This window comes from Eptesicus fuscus, chromosome 11, assembly GCF_027574615.1.
Source record: "Eptesicus fuscus isolate TK198812 chromosome 11, DD_ASM_mEF_20220401, whole genome shotgun sequence".
In the NCBI taxonomy this organism is placed as follows: Eukaryota; Metazoa; Chordata; class Mammalia; order Chiroptera; family Vespertilionidae; genus Eptesicus; species Eptesicus fuscus.
In genome coordinates this window covers 23,912,545-23,938,813 of record NC_072483.1, presented here as the reverse complement: position 1 = coordinate 23,938,813, position 26,269 = coordinate 23,912,545, and positions in this window count along the sequence as shown.

The following is a 26,269-nucleotide window of genomic DNA, read 5'->3' as shown; positions in this document are numbered from 1 at the left end:
AATAGTCCAACCGAGTGCAAGCAGTAAGTGTGGGAAGAGAATTTTTAAGCTGTATTGAAATCAAATTAAAGTCAGGCTGCTTTTTATATAACCAAGTTCTAGCAATTCTAAACAATGTCAGTGACATAAAGATGCACTCCTCCCACCAAAACCCAGTCCCCAGTACTCCTCCCCCTGCGCTCTCTGGACCATCAATTCAGATTGAGGAGTGATAGCAGCAGCTTCCTGCTGTTACTAATCTCAGTGTTGCCTCACTCTCACCTGTTTGATTTCTCAGCTCTTCCATTATCTGTGTCACAATTTCCTGTTCAAATATAGGGGTTCCATTTTGAACCCTGACTGATGCAGTCAGTATACATGTAATCTGGCATGCTCATTTGTGATGGGTGTTAAGGAAATATGTATAAACTCTTTAGATAAACATTTGGTCATATTTATCCAATTTTAAATGTGCATTTACTTATTGCATTTCCAATTTGAAAAGAAAAGAAAAATGTCCCACACTTGAAGCTTATGCTGCATGCTGTCAGCACGAGGGAGTAAACGCGCATCTCTGGCTGTCAGGGTGTGTCTAGAGAGCAGAAGTTTAAAAAACAAATAAAACATCTTAGTTGAAGCCAAGCATGACTGGAATAAATCACAGAGAAGTAGAGGAAGGGAAATAATCAATGGTGGAGGATGGACCTACTGCTAGGATGCAATTCATTTCCACGAATAGACTTAATGTATTACAATCAGTGTTATGAAACCTGCTGTGAAGAAATAGAAAATAGGTGTGCTAGCTCTGAAGGAACATATTCTGGTTTTCTCAAAAGTTTAACAGGAGTCCTCAAACTTTTTAAACAGGGGCCAGTTCACTGTCCCTCAAACCGTTGGAGGGGAGTCGGAGAGTGCGGCGCACATTCCACACATGTGCACTGCGGGCCCGGGACGAGTCGGCTGCTAAGCAGGACAGGCAGCGGCGGCAAAAACACCCGGCAGGCCGGATAAATGTCCTCGGCGGGCCGCATGTGGCCCGCGGGCCATAGTTTGAGGACCCCTGGTTTAAGAGGTAAACAGGTTTCCAGGGATCACTTTTACCAGACTGCAGAAGCCACGCGTAGAGCGGTGGTGGATAATTTAGAGCCAGATAAACATGCAGTGCTGAATGCTGTCAGACACTGGTTCTCAGACTATGTGGTGCAGGCACCTGGGGAATGCAATCATTGCTAGAGTCGTGTTTTAGCTGTGGACTTGCTAAGATACACGACATTACTTGGATATACAGCATGTTAATGTGTTTGGAATCAGGCAGACCTGAATTTAAATCCATCCCTTTCTAGCAATGAGGATCTGGAAACATTATTCAACGTCTCCTACTCTCCATTTTTTTATCTACGAAATACAGATAGCAATCCTTATACCATATACCTACTGTATGAGGTAAGCACCCCTTATAATTACTCAATTATATTTTGTGATCCAAAAACCCATTTTTTTATGAATAAAATGAACATTCACTCGTATTCTATATTGAATATTGGTTTGTTGCTATTACGAAATCTTCTCAAGCACTATCAAAATATGGCTACAATGATGTTCGGCTCTACAAAGTGTTTTGTTACAGTTCAGACAGATTGTAAACAACCAAATATTAATATAAATATATGAAGTGGTGACACTAATAAGATCCCATATAACAATAAGTCAAAGTAGTCATTTTAAATAAAATCAATGTAAGTGGAGAAAAATGCCCACAAAACAATAACAGTTTGGAGACACTAAAATATAAGTAATCTGACTGGGACAGGTGGGACTCTCATTCAAGTTCTGTGATATAAAAGTAATTAGTGGTTTCATATGATAATTATTATGTTTTTAATAATAAATAACACACAAAACACTTACTATATGCCAGGTACACCTCTAAGCATCTCACTCAAATTCTGTCATCCAACAAAAACTCCATGCGATGAGTATCATTATTATTCCTATTCCCATTTTACAGATGAGAGAAAGGAAGTACAGCAGAGGTTTTTGGTGTCAAGAGTACCCACAGGTATACGTATTTGCTATTTAAATTCTAAGCTTAAGGATAAACTAACATAATATAGTACACAAAGCAAAGCTATGATACACAGTGAGAGTCCTTTAAGTGTTATATCAATACAATTAGTATTTGAGTTTAAAATGATGTTACTATAGCAACCCTGTGATGGTATTCTGTGACTGGAAGTTGTTTTTTAGATTCTATTATCAGAATGAGAAAGTTCTTATTAATTTATTAATTATTACTTTTCTAAGAGATATTAATAAATTTTTCAAAAAAGTTGTACTGCAACTATTAAATTGATTATAAGACTTTTATTTTTTTCTATTATGATAAATTAGATTGATTTTCAAATTGACTTAATATCTACATTCCTGCTCATTATGTATTATCCTTTTTTAAAATGCTTTAAAAAATTAACTTGCTAATACATTATTATGGATATTTGTGTCTATATTTATGAGAAATATTGGTGGCCTATAGATATATTTACTTGTAAGGTTTTGGGGTTTGGTAATATGGTTAGTATAAAATTCATTAGAAAATATTTCTCTACCTTTCTATCTTCTGGAAAAGTTTGTATTATTTATAGAATTAGTATTATTTCTTTCTTAAATATTTGATAGAATTTGCCAGTGAAATCGTTTGAGCTGAGAGCTGTTTTTCATTTGTTTGTTTATTTTTGTGGGAGGATTTTTAGCTGTAAATTTAAATTTGTTAGACATATAACTATTCAGGGTAATTATTACTACTTTAATCATTCTTGGTAGCTTGAGCTGGTGTCTTTGAAAAGATTTTTAATTTGTTGGGATAAAGTTTCATGATATTCTCTTATGATTCTTTAGAATATTTAGTGATCTGTAGGATTGTTTAGTGGCAGTCCCTCCTTCATTTCTGATATTGGTGATTTGCATTCTCTGATTTTATTGATTGGTACAGCTAGCTGTTTATCAATTTCATTGACTGTTTTCAAAGAACCAGGTTTTAACCAAGTTGATTTTTTTTCTTTTCTTTTTATAAATCTTCATTGTTGAAAGTATTACCTATGCCCTTTTTTCCCCCACTGACCTCTTCCAGCTCATCCTTGCCTCCGCACCCCTCCCCTCATTATCTGTGTCCCTGAGTTATGCATATATGCATACCAGTTCATTGGTTGATCTCTTCCCACACCCACCCTCCCATGCCTTCCCTATGCTTGTCATTATGTCTTTCTGATAAACTGACTCCCTTTTGTGGTTCTTAAATGCCCTTCTTTATCTTCAGTAATACTTTTATCTTGAAGTCTATTTTATTGTATATTAATGTAGTCATTACAGCCAACTCCAAAAGATAGTTCTCGATTCATTGCTTTCAGCCTTGGTTGAAAGTTGCTTTCAGTTTTTCCTATACAGGTTCAGGGGTCAGCTATAAACTTGGGCTGAGTCTATACACAAATTTTTCTTCTTTTATAACTCTCCCCTTTCTAGGGTTTTCCAAAATCTCAGTCTCTAGTGGTTTTTATTGCCCTGACTTCCTTCCTTTGATTTCTCAAGACAGACAATATGTTCTTTTTTTCAGAATTTTATAGCTCTTCTACTGCATTCACAGCCATAACTATTGCTACCACCAAAAACAAAAATAAGACTGGAGAAAAAAATTCATGCCATTTTATTTGATCCAAGTTTTGACTTAACTTCAATATTTGACGGTCTTTTGATTTTGTTTTGTTTTTCAATTTTCTAGAGTTCTTAAGTAGTTGTTTCATATATTTTGCTCAGAGTTTATAACTCATATTTGGGTGAGGATTGGTCCAAAGTTTATAGCTGATGTATGTAGGAAGATTCAGTATTCACTCTTTCATATTGGAAGCAGTATTCACTTTGTCATATCTCTTCTACCTATTTTAACTAAGATTTGTGGTGAGACAAAGCAGAAATCAAGAAAGACCATGTAGCATTGACCTACTCAGACTAAACCTTATGATTCTACATTGCTGATTAGCAATGTATGTATAGTCAATTCAATGAATTAATCTACCAAGAAAGGGATCAATTCATTCACATTTTTAAATATAATCTTATTGGCTTGCACTGTTTCTTAAGTGTTGCTCATAGTACAGCATAACAATGTATTAACTTTCCAGCCATTAAAGTTGTTTATGATTTTAAAATGATTGCTAATTTCAGATTTATTTCAGCATCTCCAGAATTGTATTACAATGTAAAAATAAGGTGGAGATGATTTTCTATTCTTTCTTGTGACCAATTGCAAGTAATAAGATCCATTTAAAAATTTTCAAACATGACCCTAGAACATTGTGAAGTTGGTGATATTTCTTGCATTAACATGGCTTAGGGGAAAAAAGCGCTCTGTTATACTTCAGTGCATGTCAGATACCATTCATCGTAAGAGGCATCATTATTTTAAGTAGCATCAAAAGAGAAGAAATACAGCTAACTTATGTCTAACACACGTTTTTTTAAAAATCACTTGAAACTTTTAGCTGCACCTACTTCAAATGAACTTTTCTTCTATCTTGTCATGGATTATTAAAAATTTATATTAATCTGTTTTGCTGCTATATTTTTCTGCTCACACATATTTTTGCTTCCATGCTGAATCAGGGTATCATCTCTTGAAAGATATTTTAAGAAGAAATTAAGCATAACATATTCAGTACAAATAATACACCTAACTCAATTGGTGTGAGGACAGTACGGACAGCTGTGATTAATTTCAGGCTTGCTGAGGCAATGACTACATGGTGACTGTTGCTTTGCCAACCATCATCAATTTTAAGAATCCTTGAAACTCACAGATCTCAAAATGTGAAAATCTACGTTTGTTAGTGTAAGTAAAGTATTGCTAAATATCTTATTTTGTGTTTGTTTGTTTTTCCCTAGGGAGGAAAGTAAGCACACCAATTGATTGAAGGGGCCACTTGTCTAAATAAACATCTCTGTACAAGGTATGTTGATTTACTCACTACTTACAAATTTTGGTCTGCTTGTTTCCATATGTTAAAATAATTCAATCATTGGAAATTATTGCCACAAACAATTTTAAAAAATAAAATATCACGTCGGAGTTTTGGCTAACTTTCCAGTCTAAGACTATATAAATTTGAGCATTACTTTATACTGCTATATTCCCCCCTACACTCTTATATATAAATTTTTAATTTGTAGAGAGGTTTTTAAGTCTGCTGAAGTAACTACACAGAAACTGTCTAAAGCTTACTTTCTTGTGTGACTGGTCTTGTCTGTCTCATAAAATGAATTACAAAATTGGGACAAAGGTCAATATGGGTTATCCCTTTAATAATAGAAGCAATGTCATAGAGTTTCCTAATGAATCCCCTTAGTTCTAAATAAGCAGTTCTTCTGAGAGCACACACAGGGAGCAAACACCCACAGGCCTAACTATTGCAAAGGAGGATTTTCATTAGATATGTATATTGCCATTTTAAAAGAATTTTAGCCATCTGATCTGGCCCCTAATGACTTCATATCCCATCCTTATTTGTCTCAAACAGTTTTCTTCACCAACTCCTTGTATTTCTGCATTAAACTGTTTTTAATCTCGATATCTTCCTGTGACCCTAGTTCATGAAATGACTGGCCTTTTCATCTTTGCTTAATTAAACTCTTCGTCATCCTTTGCAACTCAGTTAGGGCATCGCCTACTCTAAGAAAGACCCCCTGATCTGGTCACGTTTGATTTTAATCCAAATTCTAGTTATGGTTTTGGGTTGTTAGGATTTTTCCCCTTGACTTTTCTTTCTTAGTATGCTGATTGAGAATATAGGGCAATACAGAGGTGGAGTTTTCTGTTTCTGTATTAGACAACTCAAGCAGCCATAACAAAATACCACAGACCGATGACTTAAACTACATAAATTTATTTCTCACAGTTCTGCAAGCTGAACGTCCAAGATCATGGTCCTGGCAGACTAAGTTCTTGGTGAGAGCTCCCTTCTGGGTTTGCAGATGGTCATTGCCTCACTGTGTGCTCGCAGGTGGAGAGTGAGAGAGGGAGAAAAGAGAAGGGAGGGAAAGAGAGAAGCTAGAGCTCTCTAGTATCTCTTCTTAAAAGGACACTAAGGGACCAAAACTTATGACCTCATTGAATTTTCATTACTTTTATAAAGGCCCTATTTCCAGATATATTATAGTCACATTTGGAGTTAGGACTTCAGCATGTAAATTTTAAGGGATATATTTTTTTAAATCTTTATTTTTTAAAGTATTACATATAGCATTACATATGTCTCCTTTTTCCCCCATTGACCTCTCCCCAGCCACCCCCCCACACACACACACACACACATACCCTCACCCCTAAGTGTCTGTGTCCATTGGTAATGCTTATCTAGTGTATGCATGCATACAAGTCCTTTGGTTGATTTCTTACCCGCTCCCCCCCTACTTCCCTGCCTTCCCATTGAGGTTTGATGGTTTGTTTAATGCTTTGCTGTCTCTGGATCTATTTTTGTTCATCAGTTTATGTTGTTCATTATATTTCACAAATGAGTGACATCATGTGGTATTTATCTTTCTCTGACTGGCTTATTTCGCTTAACATAATGCTCTCCAGTTCCATCCATGCTGTTGCAAATGGTAGGAGTTCCTTCCTTTTTTCAGAAGCTTAGTATTCCATTTTGTAGATGTACCACAGTTTTCTAATCCACTCATCTGCTGATAGGCACTTAGGCTGTTTCCAAATCTTAGCTATTGTAATTGTGCTGCTATGAACATAGAGATGCATATATCCTTTCTGATTGGTGTTTCTAGTTTCTTGGGACATATTCCTAGAAGTAGGATTACTGGGTCAAATGGGAGTTCCATTTTTAATTTTTTGAGGAAACGCCATATTGTTTTCTACAGTGGCTGCACCAGTCTGCATTCCCACCAGTAGTGCGCATCCTCGCCAGCAGTTGTCCTTTGTCGATTTGTTGATGATAGCCATTCTGACAGGTGTGAGATGGTATCTCATTGTTTTGATTTGTATCTCTCAGATGATTAGTGACTTTGAGCATGTTTTCATATGTCTCATGGCCTTCTGTATGTCCACTTTTGAAAAGTATCTATTTAAGTCTTTTGCCCATTTTCTTTAATTGGATTGTTTATCTTCCTTTTGTTAAGATGTATGAGTTCCCTATACATTTTGGAAATTAGGCCCTTATTGGATATAACATTGGCAAATATGTTCTCCCATGCAGTGGGCTTTCTTGTTGTTTTGTTAATGGTTTCTTTTGCTGTGCAGGAGCTTTTTATTTTGATGTAGTCCCATTTGTTTCTTTTCTTCTTAGTTTCCATTGCCCTAGGAGCTGTATCAGTAAAGATATTGCTATGACATATGTCTCATATAAATGCTTTAGCTGGATGACTCTATGTATTCTTCTAAGATTTTTATGGTTTCCCATCTTATGTTTAAGTCCTTTACCTATTTTGAGTTTATATTTGTGTATGGTGTAAGTTGGTGGTCTAGTTTCATTCTTTTGAGTGTATCTTTCCAATTTTCCCAACTCCATTTATTGAAGAGTCAATCAGGGTATTTAAATAATCCTTTAAGAATCATAGAGACAAAGAGTTGAACTACTGATTATTTAAGTGAAATCACTCCCTAATACTCTCATATATTGTCCAATGAAGCACTTCCCTCTGGATGGCATGAGAGACGCAAACAACAGGGCTCTCTTTCAGCTACTCTTTGGGGTGTGTTTATTATAAATGTAAAAGTAAATAACTGTCCTATATAGTCTAAAATACAAATGCCTCATTGTTCTATTGTCTTCACATTAAACATTTCACATCCTGAGCAGTATCACCACCTCACTCCTAAACTAGAAATGGAGTCATTACTAAGTGTGATGGGTGATGGACAGCAGCAGGGTCTGTCCCTCAAGAAAGGAATGAGACTGCTCCCATCTGATTCTAATTCTCTTCAGTCCGCACCCAACAACCCTCTCTGATTTCAAGATTCCTTGAGCATCCTCTTATTTTACTGTGTAATTTTATGATGTCCTGGATAGATTTTTTAAAATTTTATTCTTCAATTATAGTTGACATACAATATCATTTATATTCAGTTTGTGTATACAGCACAGTGGTTGGACAAATATATAATTTGTAAAGTGATCCCCCTGATAATCTGTCCCATCAGATGCATTCTCTACTTTGCCCAACCATGCATATAGTATTAGATACTCCCTGCTATTGGTAGCAGCTATATCTTCTCTCCCTCTTATTCTCTTTTAAGTAGTCCCTTTATTAAATATTCATCATTTATCCCTTTGTTGTGATATTTACTACTAGCAGTACCTTAAGCAATCCATCCATTTAGGTGTCTTTCATCTAAAAGCAGAATTCCTTAAGGATGACTTAATTAAATTTATATCTCATAGCCTGACACAGTGCTTGACACAGTAAATCATTGGATCAATAATTATACTATCCCCTCTATTAATTTTTCAGTCTTTATTTTTATTTTCCTCATATTTATAAATTTAGTTCATAATAATTGGAAACATTTCACTGTCTATCATCCTTCAGGGCAACTGGAATTTTCTTTTAAAATGTAAATGAGTGAAGAACAGGTTTTTCCTTTGTGCAGGAGGCAAAATAAACCAAAGCTCCAGACCATCTGACTCCCCTTTGTTTGTAGTGGCTTTATGTAAACTCTTACATAGAGTTTCCTGAAGACCACTTGCAGTTAAGTAAAAAATGGTGGAGTTTGTTGAGGAGTGCGGAGCTGTGTTTTATCTCATAGAACTAGAACATTGGATTTGTCCTCATAGGAAGGTGTAATGGAGGAAACCAAGAGGGAGCAGCTGAATATTGCAGAGAGAAGAGGAGAGGAAAAATCAAATAACCACAGCACGGACAGGGAGAGTAAGGGGAGGATTAAAACTCTGATGGGACATGTTGTCCTCTGGCTCTTTTAAATTAGAAACAGGTTATGCTTTGTTTCTCATTCACATTTGGCTGGATTGCTGAATTTAGAGCATGCATTATGCTCATATAAATGCTTTAGCTGGATGTCTCTTGCTGAGGATGCCTTCATTCAGAGAGGAGCCACTGGGATAAAATGCATGTATAACAATAAGTATCCCTTTAAAAGATTATAATAGCCCCTTCAAATAAAGCCACAGAGGAAAAATATACTTCTCAGTATTCCTAAAAAAAGGTATATATTGTTTTTAGTCACTGATAATGGGGGATAACTTATTAGATGAATAGAGCCATTAGATTTTTTAAAATTTTATTCTTCAATTATAGTTGACATACAATATCATTTATATTCAGTTCGTGTATACAGCACAGTGGTTGGACAAATATATAATTTGTAAAGTGATCCCCCTGATAATTCTAGTACTTACCTGACACGATACATAGTTATCACAATATTATTGACTACATTCCCCATGCTGTACTTTATATTCCTGTGACTATTTTGTAACTAACAATTTGTACTTCTTAATTCCTTCACTTTGTCACTCAGCCCCCCAACTCCCACCTCCCATCCCCAATCTGGCAACCCTTAGTTTGTTCTCTATAAGTCTGCTCCTGTTGTGTTTATTTTGTTCTTTAGATTAGCCAAGATATGGAAGTGCTCATCAATAGATGAGTGGATAAATAAATGTGCCAGATATACAATATGGAATATTACTTGGCCATAAAAAAGAATGAAATCTTACCATTTGTGAAAACATGAATGGACCTACAGCAAGCATACCACACTTGCGGCTCGCGGGCTGCGTGCAGCCCACAACCAATATTTTTGCAGCCCAGCCAATAAAACGGTATGTAAGAAAACATTAATTTGATCATTGCTCTTGTTCTACTTCATACGATACTCTTCGAAATACTAGTAAACCTACGTTTCTATGAAAATTGAAGCTTGTGTTTTTAAGCTGCCCACATAAACTTAAACCTTGTTTATTTGCCCCATGTTAGCCTTTGAGTTTGACATGTTTGACCTACAGGGTTTTATGCCAAGTGAAATAAGTCAGACAGAGAAAAACAAATGAATTAGATTTACATGGTAGAACCAACTGCAGCTCACCTGGAAATGTCCTCTAGACAACAAGAAAGGTGGTTGATATAATATAGATTAATTTGAAGGTAGAGACACATTTAGGATTACAAAAAAAATCATTCTTTGTGTTTGGGTCTGAGAGAGTCCAAAGAGGATGCAATAGTCCTCTTACCTAGTCTTACCACAGTGGGAGTGGGTGTGGAAGGATGGGTGGTAGATGAGGTCTCAGGCCCTCAAGTGCCTTGAAATCACAGAGTTTATTGCATAGGAAGTCCTTCTTCTTCTCTCAGAAAAGGTATAAATCATTCATAACAGAGTCTGGAAAATTTTCCATAGAAATTAAAAAATAGGCTTGTTAATCCTTAGACCCAGGAACAACTTGTTCTCATAGAACCTTATGAATAACATTTACAAAACAGCTTGCAGTTGAGCCATGTGGCTTGTTGTTATTATTTTTTGTGTTGTTTCTATTTGTTTCCTGTAGCTTCTTATTATTGTTTAAGAAGTGCTTCAATATTCCATATGTATTCATATTTCAGTAAAGGAGAGCATTTCCTTGAGCTAATATTACATTTGTATTGTTCTCCTAGATTATAGCCAGGTCCAGTGGCTTCATGGGTTGTGTTTACCTTCCCTGAAACAGGCAGAAAAGACAGCTCTTACTGAGGGACTTGTGGATCTAAATATCTCACCACAACACTATGGCTTGTTTTTAAATAGAAACGAAAACATTTACCTCAAATACTCAGTATTCCTTTTGTTCCTTATAAAATAAAAGAATTTCTCATTCCAACATTCTGAAAAGCTTAATTAGAAATGTAACAGCTCAGCTGCATAAAGTGTAATATGTAACGGAATTGCTGTGTTGAAACAGAGATCTAATGATACCTTCATTAACTTGATCACTGAAATGGCAAACCGTTTCCAACATAACAGTTTCTATAGCTACCACGTGCCTATGATCAAAATTGCTCTTGTGAATGTGTTTTTCTCCCCTACTTGATTGTATTTGACATTTTCCTGCTTGTAAGTTACAATTAAACATAAGGAAAAATAGTACAAAGCAAAATATACTCTACATCTGTTATACTGCTCAAATAAATACACAATCTGTACAAAACAGATTTTCCTGCTGGGCAAATTACAAATGACTGCCTAGATAGATTCTAGATTTTTTATTTTGCTTTGTTTTTTTAATGCCACTGGGGACCTACCAAGTATTACTGGAGGAATTTTCCATGTATTCTAGCTACCTCCCAAACAGAGTAAGTGTTCTGTCAAAACTCTTTAACTTAGGCTCTTATGATATTTGTCGCGAAAAAGAATGATTTCTGGTTAATAAGTAGATTTTCATCAAAGTATAAATATATTTCCTTATTACATATTGATTTGAAAACATGCAGATAACTTTAGGAGCGATGTCTTTGCAACTGAAGGAAACTTTAAAAATCAGGGGAAATGGCTGATTTGTCCTTTTTTTTCTCTATATAATATTCAGAGTTTGTTGTTTTGTGTTTTTCCTGTGTACCGTAATGATAAAAATAAATCAGACTACTAATGAAAACAAACCCACAAAATTTTATGCTATTTTCCATAAGCCGAGTTTTATGTTTAAAATTTTGTAGTAGTTTATTTTATCCTATTTTAGGTCATTTCTACCTAAGCAATAGGGAAAACTATGACAGAGTCAGTTGCATGGTCAGTCATGTTGGAGCCTAAGGCAAATGGGAAATCAGTGATACCAATTCTATCTTTATTTAAAAGTTTGATATTTTGTTCACCACTGTTTTGAATTAAGTTTATTTTTTAAAATATTGCATTAAAATATAATCCCTCTCAATTACTTAGTTTTAAAATTCCCTTAAATTTGCAACTGAGGCAAGTGTCTTACTCTCTTCACTACTGTTGTCATAGAATGAAAAGAACACTGCAAATAAGGACAGTTTTACTTCCTCTTTTCCAATTTGGATGCCCTTTATTTCTTCTTTTTGACTAATTGCTATGGCTAGCACTTCTAGTACTATGTGGAACAGGAGTGGTGAGAGTGGGCAACCTTAACTTGTTCCTGTTCTTAGGGGAAATGGTTTTAGTTTTTACCCATTGAGTATGATGTTGTCTGTAGGTTTGTAATATAAGGCTTTTATTATGTTGAGGTATGATCCCTCTATTCCCACTTTGCTGAGAGTTTGGATTTCGTCAAATGTTTTTTCTGCATCAGTTGATATGACTATGTGATTTTTATTTCTCAGTTTGTTTATGTGATGTATCACATTTATTGATTTGTGGATATTTTACCATCCTTGCATCCCAGGAATAAATCACACTTGGTCATGGTGTATGATCTTTCAAATGTATTGCTGGATCTGATTTGCTAGGACTTTGTTGAGGATTTTAGCATCTATATTCATTAGAGATATTGGCCTGTAATTCTCTTTCTTTGTAGTATCTTTATCTGGTTTTGGGATTAGGGTAATGCTGGCTTCATAGAAAGAGCTTGGCAGTATTGCTTCCTCTTGAATTTTTTGGAATAGTCTGTGGAGGATAGGTTTTAGTTCTTTGAATGTTTGGTAAAACTCCCCTGTGAAGCCATCTGGACCAGGGCTCTTATTTGCTGGAAGTTTTTTGATGACTGCTTCAATTTACTCCATAGTTATTGGCTTATTCATATTTTTTATTCTTCCTGATCGAGTTTTGGAAGGTCATATTTTTCTAGGAATATTCCGTTTCTTCTAGGTTGTCCAGTTTGTTGAAATAGAGTTGTTCATAGTATTTTTTTTTCACAATCCTTTGTATTTCTGTGGGGTCTGCTGTTATTTCACCTTGTTCATTTCTAATTTTGTTTATTTGGGTCCTTTGCTTCTTGGTAAGCCTAGCTAGAGGTTCATCAATTTTGTTTATCCTTTCAAAGAACCAGCTCTTGGTTTTATTGATCTTTTGTACTGTGTTTTTTATCTCTGTCACTTATTTCTGCTCTGACCTTTATTATTTCCTTCTTTCTGCTCACTCTGGGCTTTTCTTGCTGCTCTCTTTCTAATTCTTTAAGTTGTAGAATTAGATAATCTATCAGAAAGGACATATGCACCCCTATGTTCATAGCACCACAATTTACAATAGCTAAGATTTGGAAACAGCCTAAGTGCCCATCAGCAGACGAATGGATTAAAAAACTGTGGTACATCTACACAATGGAATACTATACTGCTGTAAAAAAGAAGAAACTTACCATTTGCAACAACATAGATGGACCTGGAGAGCATTATGTAAAGTGAAATAAGCCAATCAGAGAAAGATAAATACCACATGATCTCACTCATTTGTGGAATATAGTGAACAACATAAACCGATGAACAAAAATAGACCCAGAGACAGAGAAGCATCGAACTGAATGCCAAACCTCAGAGGGAAGGTGGGGGTGGGGGTTAAAATATCAACCGAAGGACTTGTATGCATGAGTTATGACCAATGGACACAGATGAAGGAGGGTGGTGAGGGCATGTGCTGGGGGTGGGAGTAGCCAGAGAAAGGTCAATGGAGGAACAAAATATATTGTAATAGCTATGTACAAGCAAGGGGGGGGGGTACTTGAAATATTAGGGGGACCACTCTGTAAAGTATATGACTGTCTAGCCACTATGTTGTGCACCTGAAACTAATACAGAATAATATTGAATGTGAACAATAATGGGGAAAAAAGATGGAAAATTGTATGTTATATGTTTTCCATCATCATCACAAAAAAGAACACTACACTGCAATTATTAAAATCATTAAATTATATTCTAATCTTATTAACAACTGTCATAAGTATTATGAAATGTCATGGCTCTGGTTTGGTTTATCTTGGACATTATGATACTGTTAGCCACCCTAGCCTAGTGATCTCCAAATATAATTAGGTGTGTGCTTTCAGAAAAGCTATAATATGATAATTAGAGGCCCAGTGCACAAAATTGATGAACTGGGGGGGGTCCCTCAGCCCAGCCTGCACCTTCTCCAATCGGGGACCCCTCAGAGGATGTCTGACTGCCCATTTATGCCCGATCCAAGGGATCCAACGGGCAGTCGGACATCCCTCTCACAATCCGGGACTGCTGGCTCCTAACTGCTCACATGCCTGCCTTCCTGATTGCCTCTAACCACTTCTGCCTGCCAGCCTGATCCCCCCATAACCACTCCCCTGCCAGCCTGATCAATGCCTAACTGCACCCCTGCTGGCCCGATTGCCGCCAACTGCCCTCCCCTGCCAGCCTGATCACCCTAAACTGCCCTCCCCTGCTGGCCAGGTCACCCCCAACTGCCCTCCCCTGCCAGCCAGGTCACCCCCAACTGCCCTCCCCTGCCAGCCCGGTTGCCCCTAACTGCCCTCCCCTGCCAGACCAGTGCCCCCCAACTGCCCTCCCTTGAAGGCTTGGCCCCCCAAAACTGCCCTCCCCTGTAGGCCTGGTCACCCCCAACTGCCCTCCCCTGCAGCCTGGTTGCCCCTAACTGCCCTCCCCTGCTGGCCTGATTGCCCCCAACTGCCCTCCCCTGTAGGCCTGGTAACCCCCAACTTCTGTCCCCTGCTGGCCTGGTCACTCCTAACTGCCCTCCCCCACCGGCCATCTGGTGGCAGCCATATTTGACCACATGGGTGCATCCATCTTTGACCCGATGGGGGTGGCCATCTTGTGCTAGGGCGTGAGGGTCAATTTGTATATTACCTCTTTATTATATAGGGTGACATTTTATGTAATACAATAAACTGTAATGCAATACTTGGATTAATATACTTAAGTTCAGAATGTTTTCTACATTGACCTATACTTTAGTTAAATTTATTTTTTCAAAACTGTGACCCAAGTTATACTTAAATCCTTTATGATACCAAAAGTTAGTACAAAAACCTTTTCCATGTTCAAATAATATTTTGAAAAGCTATATAGGACATATTCCCTTGGATGTTCACAATCCATATGTGTATGTTGACTATTCTAACTAAAATTTTGTACTAACTTCAATTATAAATAAATGTACTAGTTTAACTTTATTTAATTCAGTTTTTCCTAAATCATTGATTCTGAACATTTTAAGTGCTGTTTGATGCATAAAACCTGATAATCTCTTTCAGTAAATACACTGATCTCTTAGGACACAATTTATAAAGTACAGTTCTGAAACATATAAATACACATTTGTTATATTGCTATATAACAACATACATAGTTCTTTCTCATGCTCAATATTATTATAATGTAGATATTTTTATATGTGGTAGTATTTGACATGTATATGAACTTACTTTATAGCTTTGAAAACTAAAAATAAGGCAAAATAGATAAAAGATAAAATTAAATGTTTTTCTATCACTAAGTTGTATGTTAATTCAATAGAAAGTGATCTTTTGAAAAGTATAAGACTATATAATTTCAAATATGAATGCCTATTTAAAATATTTATAATGCCCAATCTACTTTATAATTCTACTCTACTTATTTTCCAATACCTTCAAATACCTACACTTTCCAATGTTTATCCTATATTTTATTAGCTGCTTTAGTAAATCTTCCATGCTTTTCAAACCAGTTTCAAACTCTTCTTGTCTTAGTGCATGTGAATATTTCTCAAAGAAGTGTTTTAGGGGTTATCTGAACTGTTCTTTAAATGCTTCACATTATAAAATTTCTCTCCTATTAAATTGTGAGTCCTTTGAAAACAAAGGTTGTGCTTTAGTCTTTAAATAAACTTCAATAAACAGAGGTGCAGCATAAAAGTATCTGAGTGAATTAAAATAGTCAAATAATTGGTAATTATTAAAGTTTTGTTCGATGAATATTCTTAATTGGGAGGAAATTTTACAACCACTTTCTGTTTTAAACTGCTTATTGAGAGGTTACTAAGTGGAAATAAAGAAAATATCCTCTGGCACGCACCTCAAAATAGTGTGAGACCCAGACCCGGCCGGCCCCACTCCCATCAAGCTCCACCAGGTAGGGGGTGCAGCCTCAGGTCCCCCGGCATATGATCAGGTCCCCTGGCCCGGCACTGGGGTGGGAGGTGTGGCCTGAGGTCAACCGTGAAGCTCTGCTGGGTGTGGCCTGCAGTTCTCCATCAAACACCACTGGGCAGGGGGCATGGCCTGAGGTCCCCCGGGCCAGCGCTGGGGGGTGGGAGGGGTGTGGCCCCAGGTCCCCAGGTCCGGGGTGAAGGGTGTAGCCTGAGGTCCCCCAGCCAGCACTGGGGCAGGGGGAGTGCCTTGAGGTCCCCCGTCAAGCCCCGCTGGGAAGGGGCTGTGGCCTGAGGTTCCCCAGCCTGGTGCTAAGGCAGGGGGCGTGGCCTGAGGTCCCCAGTCAAGCCCTGCTGGGCGGGGGGGCACAGCCTCAGGTCCCCCGCCCCAGCCCAGCTTCATGCAGCCTCTAGTCCCTGCTGATTGCTTGTTATGGGAACCCCACCTTCGCTGTGGGGGCAGCCATCTTGTGACAGTGTGACAGTTAATTTGCATATGACCTCTTTATTATATAGGATAGTAAGTGTTATACATTTGATTCAGAGAACTTATTCTTCTTATAACTGAAAATGCGTGCCCTTTAACTTGCATCATACCATTTCTACCACCCAACCCCTGATAATATCCATTCTATTCTCAATTTCTATGAAATTGGCCTTTTTTAAAAAAAAAAATCCACATATAAATGATACTGTACAGTATTTGTCTTTCTCACTCTCTCTGAGCATAATGTCCTCCAGATTCATTTATATCAAATCTCACCAATGTTAAGCATAAAAGATCAATTTGACTGTAAATGAATGAATTATGAGAATATGAGTTGATACCAGGCTGATTTTAAGAAATCAGTACCCATCAAAATATCCCCATGCTGTTATTAGGGAATCCCTAAAGATTGCCTCAGATGAGCCCTCAAAGATTTAGCAGCTAGTCAGAAACAGACAGGACATACAACCAAAAGTGTGCTAAAGGGGAAACTAAGGAGTAGCAAACATTTTAAACAATTATCTCTCACACATTGTTCAAAATTATAACCTCCCTTCTTCTATTGCAAATAAATCATTGCCCTAACTGGTTTGGCTCAGTGGATAGAGCATTGGCCTGCAGACTGAAGGATTCTGGGTTTGATTCTGGTCAAGGGCACATGCCTGGGTTGCGGGCTTGAACCCCAGTGGGGAGTGTGCAAGAGGCAACCAATCAATGATTCTCTCTCATCATTGATGTTTCTATCTCTCTCTACCCCTCTCTTCCTCTCTGAAATCAATAAAAATATCTATTTTTTTTTAAAAAATCATGTCTCCTCGATAATACTACTCTGGCTGAAGTGGATACCCCAGCTCTGAGCCAGGCCTTTGGCAAGTGGTGTAGATAGACAGATCAGGAAACCCAAGATCAAGGGCAGTATTCCACTAGGATGAGGGCACACCTCCTTCCTTTATGGTCTCCTGTCTCCTCTCAATCACGCCTCTCTCTGTATACTTGTAACACAGTTGATTTGGAGTCACAGTTTCACTGCTGCGCCTATGTGGTAGTATCTCTTGTTAAAGTCAGTCACCAAGTATTTTTTTACTTTTTCTTTATTCTATTCTCTGTCTTCCTTTTGTCTAAGCTCTGGAGAAGCTCACTGCTGACTGCAAGCCATGAAAAGCGAAGCATCCATGTCAATTATGAAAGTCTCCGATGTGCTGTCTGGGTTCCAAAAAGAGATGTTGAGAAGGCCATGGTCTCCAACTTTTAGCCTTGCTTTGTCACCTGGGCCTTGAAGGTGCTCTACTTATGTCTAGAATTTCACCAAGTTTCTGTGAAACAGGCCATGTAGTTTCTGGCTCTTTCACTTCAAACCATAAAGATCTAACATGCTTACTGAACTCCTGAAATAGATGAACTATCAGCTACTTTTACCCTCTCACCTAAAGAAAGCTCTCATTATTCTTTCTTTCCCAGTTAAAATACTTGATTTGTAGTAATATCTATAGCTATATCCTATTCTGAGGAAAGAGGATGAAGATTAAATAAAAAAGATGTCATCACTAAAATTACCTGTTGTACTGAGTAATTTCCATTTTGCAGATCTACTCCCCACTCCTTCCCCATCGTGTTCTTCAGGCTAACCTTAGTGAATTTCATCAACAGATTCTCTTTTGGACTTGGATTTGGTTAATGTGAGGCAAGGAGAAGAGTGAGATCAGATTGTCCATCCTGCTGGCGACATCCTGGACAGATCAGAACAGTTGACAGTGTCCTTTGACCAAAGGCCACAGCTTCTATCTTCTATCTCCTAATTACTCCTTTTCTTGGCTTCAAGCCTAGAGACTTTAAAGTTCTCCCTGGTACTAACCCTAAGATTTTTTATCAACTCTCCTTGTAAACCTTCCTCAATTTCCTTATTTGGATGTGGAATCTGTTTCCAGCAAGAACGCTGACCCAATCTGCTCTCTGTCCTAGTTAGCCAACTGTGCCCTGTGATCGCACTTTAGAAAGAAACTATGTCAGACACCGCTAAGGTGTCCATCCTCCAACAACTAAGCGTCGCAGCCTGGGTTCACTCCCAATACTGGCTCCTCAGCTTCCTCCAGTCACTTTGTCCTTTTCTTACCCTGAAACTTTCTTTCTTAGCTGATTTTTTAAGAAATGGTCACTAGCTTAGTTTAGTGAGTCTTTTTTATGTCTGTTAGTCATTTGATAATGTGAAATAATTTTCTTGAAATATCAGATAAGAGAAAATTCTTCTATATGGTGAAAGCTTCATATTCAAAAGCCTAAAGGACAGTTTTTCAAAAGAGTACTACAAATGAAAAACAGTGAACCCAATTATTTCTTGCTTTATGAAAAACACTTAGTTTCTGATTATTCCCACCAAGAATATTCTTCATACTTTCTGGTATGAAAGGGCCCAAGCATAGTAAAAAAGTTTTATGTATTTGCTAATTCAAAAAAGACCTGATATATATAACAAAAGGCCATTATTAACTAGTTGCTTCCCTCAGTGAGAAAATCCTCCTGGTGAGTATAATTCCCAAGGCATCCTATAAGACTTAAATCAATATTTCAGAAGTCTACTTATGTAATATATATTAAAATGAGTCATCTTCACTACCATTGCTCCACTACTCATAAGCTTTACTCTCCAAGGATTTCTTTATATAAAAACAAGCTTGGTTTTTTTTTCAGACAATTTTAAAAATATTTTAAAAATTAACTTATTGGAACATTTTACTAATAGAAGCAAACACAATAGTTTTCAAAAGTCATTCATAATTCCATCATCACAAATATAAACTTAAAATATTATATTTAAACTTGTATTGTTCATGTGATATTATTTTCCAATAATTTTCTAAATATCATGTTATAAGCATTTGGTAATATTATTAGAATTGTTGGGAAATATGTTGATACTATATAATATTCAATTATGTATAATTATATCATACAATTATATGATATGTATGAACATTTTAAAATGACATGTATTGCTAATTTTGATTTCTAATCACTACTTATTCTCTCACCAAAAATTGGAGGACAGATATGTTTCTTTACGCTCTAAAGAATAGAACTACATTTTAGACAGTTTATATAATAAGTACCCATTGTAGAGAGAGCATATAGATTTTATATCAGCTAGATTTTATTGGGGATTCATATTGTAAGACTTTAAAAAATATTATCTTGTAAATTCTACTTTTAAGGTTATTTCTATGCTATTTATGTATTGAAACCATAAAATATTTTGTTTTGTGTCTTGACCTTCAATACATGTCATCCACTCTGAATCTTATAATTCTCTACCACCAACATGAATTAATAATATTTCCATTTTCAAGACCAAAAAAAAGTAATTTCTTGGGAAATACTAAATTTTATTTTCATATGCATCACTAATTTAAAAAACAACAACATTGATAATCTTATTTCATTTGAAACATTATAAAATGTTGGTCAGTTTTAAGATTTTCAGAAGACTCTAAAATATACCAATGCAGAGTAAATCATACTTTAACTGCTGTCTCTACTTCCATTTCCATTATAGTTTCATTTCTAAAGGTTGAAATATACCAAAAAAAAAATGATAGATTTTACCTTTATAACCTAAGACATTCACTCAAACTATTCTGTAAAACAATTTTCAGTTTTTGACCTTCTGGTTGGTCTGATATCCAGAACATCCATGTACGTTGTAAGATGTTAAGCACCTGCTTCCTGAAAATATGATACATGAGGCCTGTCTTTATTCCCCCTAATGGCAAGTGAAGGTCTGGGACACCACCTTTCTTAGAAAAAGAGAGTTATAGGAAGATGGATACGCTGTGTTTTTCACTGAAGAACCCTTTCTAAAGTCATATTGTACATTTACTGTGTTTCCTAATCAGACAGATTCTCTGACATATTGAGTCCAAGTCAGTACCCTCTTGATGAGCAAAAGGTGTTTCTCTGCTCATGTGTGAGAAGCATAAATGTAGGAGAATGTCAGATGCCGTTGCCTGGGACAGAAATATGGTCTCAGGAAGTTCCTGCTTAACTTCCCTCTTTAATATTTAGTGGCACATTGGAAAGCCTTAGCCAGAAATCCAGGGAGCCAGCTGGCAATGTAGAGAACAATTTGGCCTTGGAGTTTGACCCCTTGTGAAGATGAATTAAGGCAAGCGTGAAAGATCCTTAAAAAAAGATTAAAATGTTCTAGACAAATGGAAGGTATTATTAGTTGGGTCAAATCAATTTGGGGGACAGAGTCTTTTTTCTTGTATTTCTCAGGACAGTGCTGGGAGTACAATTAAACTGCAATGGGGACCTTTGTAGGCTTTAAAATAATTTCTAGAAAAAGCAAGCCCAGTGGTTTTCTCATGCCTTGTGAAGGCATGCAAGAGATATAAAGTGAATGGTAGATTGGGAGAAAAAGCAGCTATTTAGGACCAAACAAAGTCTAAACTTGTAGGCCACACATAGATTTACCTTATATTTTAGATACAAGTTTACTTTTTAGAAGTGTAAATGTAGAGACAACTTGATGAGGGAACCTGCAGCATGTGTGTTATTTCTTTTTTTTTTTTTTTTTTAAATATATTTTATTGATTTTTTACAAAGAGGAAGAGAGAGGGATAGATAGTTAGAAACATCGATGAGAGAGAAACATCGATCAGCTGCCTCCTGCACACCCCCCACTGGGGATGTGCCCGCAACCAAGGTACATGCCCTTGACCGGAATCGAACCCGGGACCCTTGAGTCTGCAGGCCGACGCTCTATCCACTGAGCCAAACCGGTTTCGGCTGTGTGTTATTTCTTAACGTGTCTCCAAGACCTAAAGAAGGGGCTGGCACAGAAAGTATCCTTTGAGTTAGTCAATTTAAATTTAGCACGTACTTTGTCCAAAAGTCCTCCAGTTACCAGACCTCTGTAATGGATTGCCCTTGAGATTAAGTCCCTCCAATATGGTCTTAAAGCAGAACCACAGGATGAAGGAACACGTGAGCTGGTAGTCTGGATAACCATAATATACACCTGCTACTGACCTCAAAATCGTGTTTCTATCAATCTGAAGACATTTCTTCTCTCTTCCACTCCTGAGCTCATATAGCCAAGTTCAAGGCTGTCTGCCATGTCACGATACCAAAAAAGATCAACATTTCTCAGGTTTGTAGAAATACTTCCCCTGCTAAGTTGAGTTTCATGGTAGCTATTCATATCACATATTGCTTTCCTATTAACTTTATCTCTTAGACAGCCCTTGGTTTGTGCTCTAGTGCATACTGAAGCAACTCAGAGATTCGGATTTATTATGTGATCATTGCAGACAGGACATTTCAGGTTACCACTTCTACTGAAATATCCACATGCTGGTAATTGAGAAGAACAAAGCAAAGTTCAAGATATGGAACAATTGCATGCTCCCGCTGGGGATTCCTGACAGAGGTTGCTTAATAGAAGCCAGGGTTCCCACATACTTGACACCTGTGCAATTAATTGACAATGGAGGACTCTGATCCAGCCTGCCACCTGGGTGCAGGAATGATGCAGTTCTCCTCTTGACTCTTCAGCCATGGCTCCTGGCCATGATTTCCTTTACCAAACCACTTATCTGGCTTATCCTATATAATAAAAGCCTAATATGTAAATCGACCGAACAGCAGAATGACCAGTGGAACGAACGGTTGCTATGTGTCTCAAAGACCTAAAGAAGGGGCTGGCACAAAAAGTATCACTGACAACCACGGGGCAGACACTCAACGCAGGGGCTGGCCCCAGCCCGCAGGCCCCAGGCCAGCCAAGGTGGGGGACCCCAATTGCGCCTCCAGTCACTCCACAGAGGGAAGCGACTGGAGGTGGCAGTGGGGAGCGAGGCCGGTGAGCAGGCAATGCCTGGCCAGCCAAGGTGGGTGCCAGCAGGGGCCCCCTGTTCACCCCACCAGTGGCCACACAGATTGACCCTGATTGCCAGCCAGGCCTAGGGACCCTACCCATGCATGAATTTTGTGCACCGGGCCTCTAGTAGACTATATTACTTTCCTTGGACTGGAGGCTTAAAACAGTCTCGTGGTTATGGAGGCCAGAAATCCAAAATCAAAGTCTTAGTAGAACCATACTCCCTCTGAATGTTCTAGTGGAGAATTCTCCCCTGTCTCTTCTAGCTCCTGGTGGTTCCATGTGTTCCGGGCTTGCGGATCCTTCTCTACAGTCTTTGCCTACATCTTCACATGACCTTCTCTGTGTGTCCTCTTCTTATAAAGTCACCTACCATTGAATTTGTGAACCACTGTAATCCACAATGACCCCATCTCAAGACCCTTAACTTAATTACATGATCAAAGACTGTTTTCCAAAAAGGTCCTATTCACAGGTTCTAGGGAACACACATATATTTTGAGGGTTACAATGTAACTAACTACACTAATAGATTAGGGAAGACTAATATTCAGAATCCTCACTCCTATCGTATACAGTCACTCTGTCTTCCAACTTTTTCTCACTTTGCCAAAGCTCCATTTGGGCTCTTCCTTCACAATAACCCTTGTGGAAAAGTATCAATGGAGCAGTTATTTGGAGTTCAATTGAAAACTAGACCATAGAGAGATAAGCCTCAAAGAATAAACTTGGGAATTCTCCTCCTTTGAGAGGAGCACAATGACGTTTTCATTCAGACAAGGGCTGAATAACTCCTCTCACATAAAGAAAAATGTCAAAACAAGGCAAATATAGTGATAATCAAAATATATAAAATTCATATATGTTTTAAATGTGAAAAGAGTGTAGTCTGCTAAGTGTGCAGATATAAGGTTAAATATGAACTCCTATGTTTAGATATTTTATTTATCTATGTAAGCAGAATGTACTTATAAATTAAATAATAGCAAAACAGCTAAATAGAAATAATAAAAATTTAGCATAAATTGAAAGTGATTAATTTTCTGAAACATAATCACCAATGTGAATGCAGTTTCTTTAGGTATATGCTACTGGGAGTTGTGTGTTGGGAGATATACCACTATTTTCTCCATCCAAATGATTATCTAACCTTTTTTATATCCTGGGCAAAATTGACTTTTGGTCTTCCTTTTTCATTAAAACAATTAAAAGGGTATTATTCACTGCTAATATAATTAAAAATGCAATTATAGTCAAAAAGGAATATAAGACTGTAATTTATTAAGTAAATCAGACAATTAATCTCTAAGACCAACCCATAAAAATTTACTAGCTTCAGGTTTGTTGTGGAGATGAGTATGTTTGTTTTTTTTTCAGGGGGAGGGGGTTTGAATGAGGATGTTAGAGTTTGGAAGGTAGAGAATGGGTAATATGATTATATCTTATACTAGAGGCCCGATGCACGAAATTCATGCAAGGGGCTCAGCCCTCGCAGCCCCAGCCGGCCCTCACAGCCAGCTGGCCCTCACAGTCCTTCGCAGACTTGGCTTCATCTGAAAGGTCATCTGGATGGTCGTTCTGCTGTTTGGTCTAATTAGCATATTAGCTCTTTATTATATAGGATAATTTAACTCAATATAAGGGTTTTTAGGGAGATACTTTTTTTATATTAAATAAGGTATTGTTTTGATCTGGGGTGGGGGTTATGGACTAAAATAAATTTCTTTTGGTTGAATTTCAAGAAAACCATGCACTATGTGTTGCTTATTGGAGTGAGAAAACTGATATCCATAAATTTATATTACTCAGTTTTTCCAACTAACTTTATGACTGATTCTGAGAGAGATAAGGGAAATTTTTACTGCCTCTTGACAACTGCTTACATATTGGAGATAGTCTAATTTTAATATATTTCTTTAGCTGCATCATTGTTATTCAAGTAGAAAAAACATTGTTGTTTTTTTGAAATTATTACAAGAGGAAGAATTTTGTTATATGCCTAGTCTACACACTTATCAAGTATACAGAAATATTAAAGTTCTGCAAGTATATAGAACAATCAAGTAAAAACATTTGGGTCTTAGTTATCTAATGTGTCATAGTATTATGGACTGAATTGTGTCCCCACTCCCAAATTCATATTTTGAAGCCCCACCCCCCCAATGTGACTGTGTTTGTAGATAGAGACTTTATTGAGGTATTTTGGTTAAACAAGATATCTGGAGTAGGTCCCTAGTCAGATAGAATTTGTGTCCTTGTAAGAAGAGAATGAGACACCAGGACTCTGTCCCTCTCTACACAAGCACAGAGGAAAGGTCATTTGAGGACACAGCAAGAAGGCAACCGTCTACAAGTCAGAAAGAGAGCTCTCATCAGAAACTGAATTTGTTGGCATGTTGATCATGGACTTCTAGCCTCCAGAACTCTGAAAATAAATGTCTATTGTTTAAACCACTCAGTCAGTGCTATTTAGTTATGGTAGCCTGAGCAGACTAATACACATAGCAAAGTTTGATTGGTCTGCATTATCCTAGATAATTACCCTACTTTGCACTTCATTGTCCACTTCTATTTATAACCATAAGGTCAAACTCTGATGGAAATAATTTCATTTGTGACTTTGCTGAGACATTTTCAAAGCATATCATTTTGCAGGGTATGGCAAATTATTTTGAGCTTAATCCAGTTCTTCAAAGACAGAAGTTGGCAGCATAAAAACTCCCATCATCACTGGCACTAATTAGTCTCCTTCCTGAAAGCTGAAGGAGGTATGAGTAGGACTGAATATTAAACCAAGATGAAAAAAAAAAAAAACAAAAAACACCTTGATATCTCCCTTAGTTTATATCTTTTCCCAAGGCTAAGCTATATTTTTTCATAAGCCCAGGGAAACTTGTCATTTGCCATCCTGGTTTTCTGACCAATTAGGGTACAGTTGACCCTTGAACAACTGTATTGCATGAGTTTTGGTTTAAACTGTATGAGTCTACTTATATATGGGTGTTTTTCCTACAATAATACATTGGAAACAAATTTGGAGATTTGCAGTAAGGTAAAAAACTGCCGAAACTCAGAGCCTAGAAATAGCGAAAAATTTTAAGAAAAAGTTAGGTGTGTCATGAATGCATAATATATATGCAGACACTAGTCTACTTTATCATTTACTAACATAAAATATATATAAATCTATTATAAAAAGTTAAAATTTATGAAAACATATACACAAACACCATAGATGATGCCACTTGCAGTTGAGAGAAATGTAAATAAACACAAAGATGTAGTATTAAATCACAAATGCATAAAATTAACTGTAGTACACACTGTAATACTGTAATAATTTCATAGTCACCTCCTGTGGCTATTGCAGTGAGCTCAACTGTTGCAAGTATCCGCTTAAAACACCATGTGATGCTGATCATCTATGCGTGAGCAGTTCCTCTTCCCAGGAAATTTCATATCACGGGAAAAAGTGATCTCTCACATGATATATTTTATCATGTTTAGCACAAACTTTGAATAACATCGTGGGACCCATACAGAATGCCCTGGTGATGCTGGAAGTGCCCCTGAGGAGCAAAGTCATGCGTTACAAGAAAAGGTGAATTGCTGGATATGAACCATCGACTGAGGTCTGCAGCTGCGGTTGCCCACCAGTTCAAGATAAATGAGTCCAGTGTAAGGACCATTGTAAAAAAATAAAAATAAAAAAAGAAGTAAAGGAAATTCATGAGGCTTGCACTTCAGCTGCTCCAGCAGCCTGAAAACCTTGCACTTCTTTTTCGCAAAATACCGTGTTCTCTCAAGCTTTTATGTAGCTGCTGGATTGTTATAAAAAGGCATACCTGTAGACTCTAATACGTTTTTTTTTTTTTTT